This window comes from Heloderma suspectum, chromosome 6, assembly GCF_057233095.1.
Source record: "Heloderma suspectum isolate Gila_16-S chromosome 6, 16-S_ref, whole genome shotgun sequence".
Taxonomy (NCBI): domain Eukaryota; kingdom Metazoa; phylum Chordata; class Lepidosauria; order Squamata; family Helodermatidae; genus Heloderma; species Heloderma suspectum.
In genome coordinates, this window is record NC_139463.1 from 4,340,001 (window position 1) to 4,348,730 (window position 8,730).

Here is an 8,730-nt window from a genome sequence, read left to right on the forward strand (position 1 = left end):
GAAGGCTCATCTCACAGAGCATCAACTACCCACACCACAGAGAACATCACCTGTCCACAGACATTGGCGTGCTCCTTTCTCATAAGCAGTTGGAATTACCTTCCACCCTAGAGGCCCAGAGCCTGCAGCCAATAGGAGTAAATTGCTGGAATCTAATATATCACATCTCTCCAGCAACAATTGATGAAGACATCAATAGATGAGATGCTTCTGTTTGTTTCTGGCAAAGAATCTGAAGAATACAACAGGTGCAAGCCTTAGAGATGAGTATCAAAGCTAAGGCTGATTCTACACATAGCAGTTACACCGTTATCATACTGTTATCATAACTATTGGTACACGTGACACCAGTGGGCACCAGTAGTTATGATAACGGTATAACTGCTATGTGTAGATTCAGCCTAAGGCAGGATTAAGCAGGTAAATCACACAGAAGCCTTCTTGCCTGCTTTGATCCCTCTCTGCTGTGGGTTTCCACTGAAGTGGCCACTTTCATGCTTACTTATGAGCTTGTCCAGCTTTTCCTGTGGTGAGGTGGGCAGCAGAAAAAACAACTCAGCAGCTCTGAGACCCTGTTCACAATGGAAGGAAAAGTCTGACCAACTTCACTACAAGCTGGCCTCCTAACCCAATAGCAACTTAGAAGCTTGTTCTTAATCTTGGCACACAATATTACTGGCATTTCTGGGTCGTGGTTGTTAGGTGGACATGTATTGAAGTTGAATGTTACACCAAGGAATTCCATTCCAGTTGTTCAGAGAGCTAATGGTGTGCATGGCTCGTTAGGCCCCAAATGATGTCCAGTGGGACCCTCAACTATGGTCCAATTTGAAGTGATTCTTGGAATGTTATCCAACACTCCTGGTGGGCAAGTGTGACCCTTCAACATGTCAGGCCCAGGCAGAGGCTGTGGGGGGCCAAACCCAAATCCAGACCTGGAGCATGTCCCCTAGGCCAGTAGTTGTGGGTGAAGGGCAGCAAGCAGAAGGCTCCACACCGCTGACCAGGCAGAGGCAGAAGACCAAGATGGCTCCCAGGACTTATAGCAGTCCTGGCCAATCCGGCAGATTCATGCTGCCTACCAATCACAGCGACTATTGTTACCTGCCTCTGTTCCCTTCTGTACCCAAAGAAGACTTTGGGGCTTGAGTACAGACAATCCCAGGCCTCAACTAGGTCCCAGTCCCAATCCTGGTTCAAGTCCTAGAGACCCTGACAAAACATTTTCAGACATACATTTGTTCAGTTTGCATCTTAATGCAAACTTCCCTAATTTCACACTTTTGAACCAATACGTGAACTCAGTTATCCCTCAATTAATTTGTACTTCTCCAAATGTCATAATGTTCTCCAATTAAAACAAAAATGCATACAAAATGTATATACTAAGGAAACATTGAACACAAAAATCTGAAAATAATGTTTAACAATGCATTATACAGAAAATTTCTTGCAAAAATGGGCAACATTGTATAGAAAATTAGTATTTTAGGAGAAATGAACACAAAAATGTGTATGAATTTGTATGCAAATCTCAAAAGTTTGGGATGAACTCGATTTAAGATGAGGAAAATGAGGAACTGAAAGAAACTAAAATTGATATATTTGTCCATCCTAACTCCTACTGCTCTTTGGGCGTGACTAAAAATGTGCTTTAGGCTGCAATCCTATGCATGTCTAGACAGAAATAAGACGTGGCTGGGGGATACTGGGGGATGTAGGACTTCTTTCTGTCTAAACACTCAAAGGATTGAACCCTTAATATATTTTGATATAGTCCAGTGTAATCCAGGATTAAAATGACACAATGAAACTTGCACAGATTCACAGTGTACGAGAAGTCAGGACTGTTTTTATTTAATACAGTCTCCTTGTTCCCATTTGTTAATATTTCTGTTGTCATTATTCCTTCCAAACTTTTGGAGTAAAGCAGAATATGAATCAAAATGAATTCTCAGTATTCTACACTCTCCAGTGGAGCTCCATCTTTTCAAAGAAGGGCATCTGACTGATTTTGCAAAACTGGCTGCCAACTTGTACTATGTTCCATCCTAGGCATCTCAGGAAAATAGAACCCAGTCGCCATATCACCCCAGGGACATTCCTCTCTCCCTGCAGGCAGTGAGCCTTTGACTGCCTCAGACTTGTAGCTCCTTTTTGTGCTGCTCATTCAGAATGACAAGGCATTTGTCCGTCCCCATTCCTCATATCGCTGTCTAATCTGGCAGAAAACTACTATTCCTAGTCAACTGCGTAGGTGCAAATCTGCTCTATTTATACACATTTCTACAATGTTTGCCTAGGGAAAAAAAGAGGCTCACAATGACTGTTAACTGACGTTTTCACACATCCCAAAAAGGAAGGGTTTAAGCTGAAAGCCGCAGAGGAATGCAAGCCATGACTGTGTGTTTCCTAACGAATCTCCACAACTGAGAGGACTACGGTCTGTGTGTCCACGTCAGTGTGTGTGTGGAGTTCCCCCTGAAAAGCAAATGACAGCTGAGCATCTCAACAATCTAAAGCCTTTTGCCTCCTATGCCATGGATTTCTGCGCTTGGGAGACAATGAACACGTTACTATGGAAGAGTCATTGGGAGGGTATTTTTTAGATTAAAAAAGAATCACATTGATGTCTTACAGTGAAAAAGTGGCCTCAGGCAGTCCAGATATTGCATGTGAATTTGGCTCTAAGGCTGAAGAGGCCCCAAACAATTTTACATCAATGCCAGAGGAGATGAACCCCCTCATGTACTCTGTAGCTAAAACAAACAAACAAAACCATCAGGATTCTGGACCAACGTAACTACATTCTGCAACAAAAACAGCTGCAACAGTTGTTTTCTGGGACGTGCGTAAATTAAGCAAATGTGAATGATTTCTTTTATTTGGCATAGTTTATTCCACTTTGGCTATTTTTTGGGTAGGGCTCTGCAGGGCGGTGAAGTCCCTATCTCTGGCCACTGGAAATCTTAATTCAGTGGTGATTCTGGCTTGTGCGATCTTGTCAGGCATCACCCATAAGAACAGGAGAAGAGCCAACAGGTCCATCTAGTGTAGCAATCTGTTTCCCATAGTAGCCAACCAAGTTTGTGCACCCCTGGGAAGCCCACAAACAGTGCATGAGTGCAACAGCCCTCCCCCCAGCAACAGGTATACCACCTCTGAACATGGAGGTTCCATATGATATCCCAAGCATTTGACATAAAGTTTTAATGGGTCCTGGAATCTATTGTTCATTATTGCTGTTGTTGATTGTTTAAAATTGTTATACTTTTGCATGTACATAATTGGTATATTATATTATATTATATTATATTATATTATGTTATGTTATATTGCATTTTTAGGGTTGCAAACTTTGTAATCTACCCAGACAGCTTTGGCTATTGGGCAATATGGAAATGTAATTGAATGAATGAATGAATGATTATAGCCATGATGATTAATAGCCATTGATAGACCCTCCACGGATCTGTCTAATCCCCATTTCAAGCTGTCTGTGCCAATGTCTTATGGTGGCAAATGCCATAAATTAATTATGTGTTGTGTGAAGAAGTGCTCTGCTTTGTCTGTCCCAATCTTCTGCCAATCAATTTCATTGGATGAACCCAAGTTCTAGTATTATGGGAGAGGGAGAAAAAGTTTCCTCTATCCACTTTCTCTGCCGCACACATACATTTATAAATCTCGATCATGTTCCCCCCACCACACACACTTACTTGCCTTTTTTCTAAGCTAAAATTCTCAAATGCTGTAGCCTGTCCTTGTAGGGAAGCTGCTCAGCCTCCCATCCACAGTCATCTTGGTTGTACTTTTCTGCACCTTCTCCAACAACCCAACGATATATTTTTCAAGATGGGATGACTGAATATTCCAAATCTGGCCAAACCTTGCATAAGGTTTGACTTGGATTCCTGCATTGAGCAGGGGGTTGGACTCGATGGCCTTGTAGGCCCCTTCCAACCCTACTATTCTATGATTCTAAGGGCATTACAATATTGGCAGTTTGATATTCTATCCCCCCCCAACTTTTTTTAATAATCCCTTGCATGGAATTTGCCATGAAATTACCCACATTCTTTCCAGTGTGTCCTCAGAACAATAAGGGCTAGCGACTTATTTATTTTATTTACTAGACTTTAAACCACCCAATAAACAAAGTTCTCTGGGTGGTGTACAATACATTAAAAATGTGCAGTACAAACATTAAAATAATATAAACTTGCTTCCTTTTAGAAAATAAAAACACAATGTCTGTGGTATACAGACACAGCCTTGTGACTGTAAGCTGCTCCGGATGGGACATTTATTTTGTATATGTGCACAAGAGCATAGAGGGGAAAGCCGAGTACATCAAAATGGGGGAAATGTAATGCACAAAGCCACTCTGAGTCAGATCTTAAGACAGACTCAGTTTTTTTTTAAAATAGCTCCCTTTGAGATATATTTCTCCTTTCACCAGGAGTGTGCTCTCTCTCTCTCTCTCTCTCTCTCTCTCTCAATCTGTGTGTGTGTGTGTGTGTGTGTGTGTGTGTCTAAGCCTCAAGTGCCTTAACTCTTCCTCTTCTGATTGAAGGAAGATGGATCACACAGCAAAGCCAATCAAACATTTTGTCCCTGGATACAGCTTCCCCCCTTCTTTCTTGAGGCAATTTACTTAGCAATGATTATGGAAGCAATTTCAGGGGAGCTGATTTCTTTTGGAGATCAAAGTTGGAACTGTCATAATAATCCACTGCAGCCATTTATTTAAAGAGAGGCTCATTGCTTGAGAGGCAGAGATGCAGGATCTGCCAATCTTAATCAGCATCTGGAGATCTGACCAAAATTAGAAAACTTTGCTGAAGTGCCAAACTCTGACCACCTGGGATAAATCAGTTGTCCTCCTCCTGTCTCCTTTAGCCACCTTGTCATACCCCCAGTCAGGGAGGTTAAAGACAGTGGTGCACCTCCGTCATTTTAGACCCTGGTTGTACCTGACCCCCTGGGGGGGGGGGATTTCTACACCAGCCTAAAATCCTGCATTTAAAATGGGGCTTTCCACTTCTGTTTTAAATGCAGGATCACAACGGATTACTTTACACGCCCTTCGTATAGCGTTATGTTTCCGTGAAGAGGCATTACACACACTCCAGGCTCAGCGACCTTGCTCCTGGGCTCCTGCCCCTTTCCCTCCCCTTGCACATTACTGGTGGATGGAGACTGACACGCGGACAGCCCCCGCACCGGTCTCCCCGGGGCCCCCTCCCTCTTCCATGCTTTTGGCCAGTCCCTGCTGCTCAGCCCCTCTGCTGCTCCTCCACTCTGCCACCGCGCGCTGCGCTGCCGCTCTGCCGTTCTGTTTTGAACTGGCAGGCTGAAAATGGTGAGGAGCCAAAATGGCGCAGGAGCGGGAAGGCCGAGCGCCCATCAGACCTTCGTCACCACCTTCGGCATCATGACCACGGCCACAGCAACCACACTCAGCCCTTCATTCACGCCAGGGGAGAAATACACGGGGAGGACGTGGCGCTCCATTTGCGCATATCTGGAAAAATACCCCAGTTTTTCCATTTGAGGAAAACACGGGACAGGTGGGAGGAAATAGTGGAATAATGACTGGACAACATCAACGTCATGGAACGGACCTGCACAATTCAGTGAGTGAGCAACCATGAATGTGCAATAAACTTGAGGTGTAGAGATCCCCCCACAGCCATGTATATCATTTCAGTCATGAAGCACACAACTAACATTTCTCTTCTCTCCTCCCTCCCAACTATCTCGTGCTTTGTAACTGCTTCTACGTTCCTGACCCATTAGAGCAAAAGACAGCCACAGAACCCTCGTCGCCAACCCTGATTTAAAAACGAAATACTCCGAATGGGTGCAGTTTCTCATTTTAAACTCATTAAATCAAAGCACCACCATGTCTACAGGAATAAAGTGGTGTTGGCGTCAGCTGCCCTGATGCTAAATGCATTTACTTGGGAATAAGCACCCTTTTGTGGTAGAAAAGGATAATTTGTTTTAAAAGGTAAAACAATAAAATGAGCATCTGTAACCATGTGCATGCCTGGCCAGCTACCCCCTGACTGTAAAACTGTTTTTGAAAAGAAGAGAGGAAAAATGCTGTTGCGAGTGCTGGCCCCCAGGTCCAGGATCCAATTCTAGCTCCACCACGGGCTGAAGATGGCTAAGAGGACGACTTCCAAGACCGCCCTTTCCATGAGTGCTTGTAATAGAAACAGATGTTAATGGTGCATACAGAAATTCCATAAGATGCTGTGATGGGTCCACTCAAGCAGCAAGTTGAATGTGGGCCAACAGGTTCTGGAGGAGGTTGCTGACGTGAGAGGCCTGGGTCATAAGAGCGTCAGAGGAGCCAGGGCTTTTGAGGGGGTGAACAGAGGTATTGCGGGATGAGGAGGACGTTGCGGAGCACCATTGGTCACGGTGCAACAGCTACAGGAGGGCTGCAGGGAGCGCAACTCCCTTGTTGCGCAGCTTCACTGGCTAACCGTCTCTTGCCAGGCACAATTCAAATGGCTGCTTATGACCAATAAAGCCCTCTGTGGCTTCTGGCCAGGCTCCCTGAAAGAGCCTTCGCCCATACGAACCAGCCTAACTTTTAAGAAGCTTGGGGACAGTCCTTTTGTTGGCATTGCCACGATTGGGGGGTGGGCACGAGAGAGTGCCTTCTTGGTGGCTGTTTCCAGGCTCCGGAACTCCCTGCCGAGGGAGGCTAGGACCCCCTCTCTGTTGTCCTTCCACCAGCAGGCAGAGACTTTTTTTATTCAGGCAAGCCTTTGGCATATAAGATGGGTCTGTTGTTGAAGGGCCTTCTCAGTGGTGGCTGCTCTTCATTTCTTTTATTGTTGTGTTTTTTATTATGTTTTAAATGTATTCCTTTTTATGTTACGTTTTAATTAAGAGTTTGTTTTTAATCTGGATTTTATTGTTAGCTGCCTTGAGCACCATTTTTGGGCAGAAAGGTGGGTTATAAAATGAATAGACAGATAGACGGACAGACAGACAGGAAGTGGGGCAGCACCATGGGCCGCTGTGCAACAACTCCAGGAAAGTGCAGCTCAGGCATGGAGGAGAACAGCCGAGGGAGGTCGCTGGTGTGAGGTGCCTGGTGCTATGGCTCAGGGGTAGAGTCCCTGCTTGCATGCACAAGGTCCCAGGTTCAATCCCTGGCAGCAGCTCCAGGTAGGGCAGGAAGAACTCCTTCCTGAAACCCTGGAGAACTGTTGGCGCCAGTCAGTGTTGACAACAATACTGGATGGACCAATGGTTTGACTCGGCACAAGGCAGCTTCCTGCATTCCTGTGAGGTACAGGCAGGAATTGGAGGAGCACTGGGGAGTGTGATGCAACAGCTACAGAGAGGTCCAGACAGGGAGTCAAGGAACACCATGATGCAATGAGCGTGCATGGAAGATTCCAAGAGAATGACAAGTGGTGCCTCAGAGCATGCAGGGCTGAGAAAATGCCAGGCCTTGTTACCATCACCAAAGGACTTCAGGCTGTGGAGCTGGCCTGAGCTTGGCCCACCTCCACCACTTACAGGTCCCCGCAAGGCTGGCACTGGGCCCTCAGTTGCGGATTCATTGCAGGCTGAGAGCCAGGATTAGGGAGCCTCCCCCTGTTCATGCACACCGCTAGATCCAGCTACCTCTGAAACACTGGCGACAACCCCCCCCCCACACACACACAGTTCCACTGAGCTGTTAAAATGATTTTGCATTCAGCATGACCTTTTTAGAAGGCATGTTTTTAACCATGTGTTCTTTATTTCTGCCCTAACTTGGAAGACCGCTTGCCTTGAGCATGGGGAGAGAATAATAAGGAGATGGAGAGAATTGTAAATTGGAGGAGGGAAGATTTGGGCTGAATGTTATGAAGGACTGGAAAGGAAAGAGGGAATAACCAGGCAATGGCATGAGCCCCTCAGCAGGTGAGGGAGTCACCCACCAGGCTCATGCTAAATCATGACTGATAAATATCAAGCGACTCAAAATCTGGGCCTGGCAACTGGCGCTCGGGTCGCTGCAGGAAGCTGCTCTTTCCACATTTTCTGCTTTGTGTTTGTGACCAGGGCACCTCCTTCACTCCTTACACCTGTCTGCCCTGGCCAGGTTGGGGGAGGCTCTTGGGTGACTTAACAGTCATGCCAAAAGGTACGGGGAAGGAGCTCGGGATTCTTTCTAAATGGGTTTAAAATTCAGTTATATAATATGGACAATCCACACCTAACATTCCCTACTTCTTTCTTTGCTTGAGAAAAGAAATAGCAGCCCCCAAAGAGGAAGCCTGTGAGCTCCAAGAGGTTGGCACCTCCATCCTGTGGTGAAAGAAATCAGCCCGCGTGAAAAGAAAGCTGAGATTTAATCAGTGCTCTACAGACAAAAATAAACCACAAAGGAATTCACCATTCCCCAGCCTGAATGAGAAAGAAAGATGGCTCTCCAATCACAAAATAGTTTCGAACCCCCGTCCCTCGTCCCCCTTGTGCCACTGTTCCCCTTAACCTCCCCAGTTCATCCTGTGGAAGTGTATTTCTCATAAACCGATGAGACACTCGAAGAAAGCCGTGGAGGGGGCAGGGAGCAGAACAGGATGCCCAGAGGGGGCTGGCTAGTTGAGAAAATGAACTTATTGGCAAAATGTCACTCCCAATCATGGCAGCCTTGGCCAAGGGAGAGCGTTTGCCCCATCTCTGGGTCTCCTTATATAACTGCTGCAT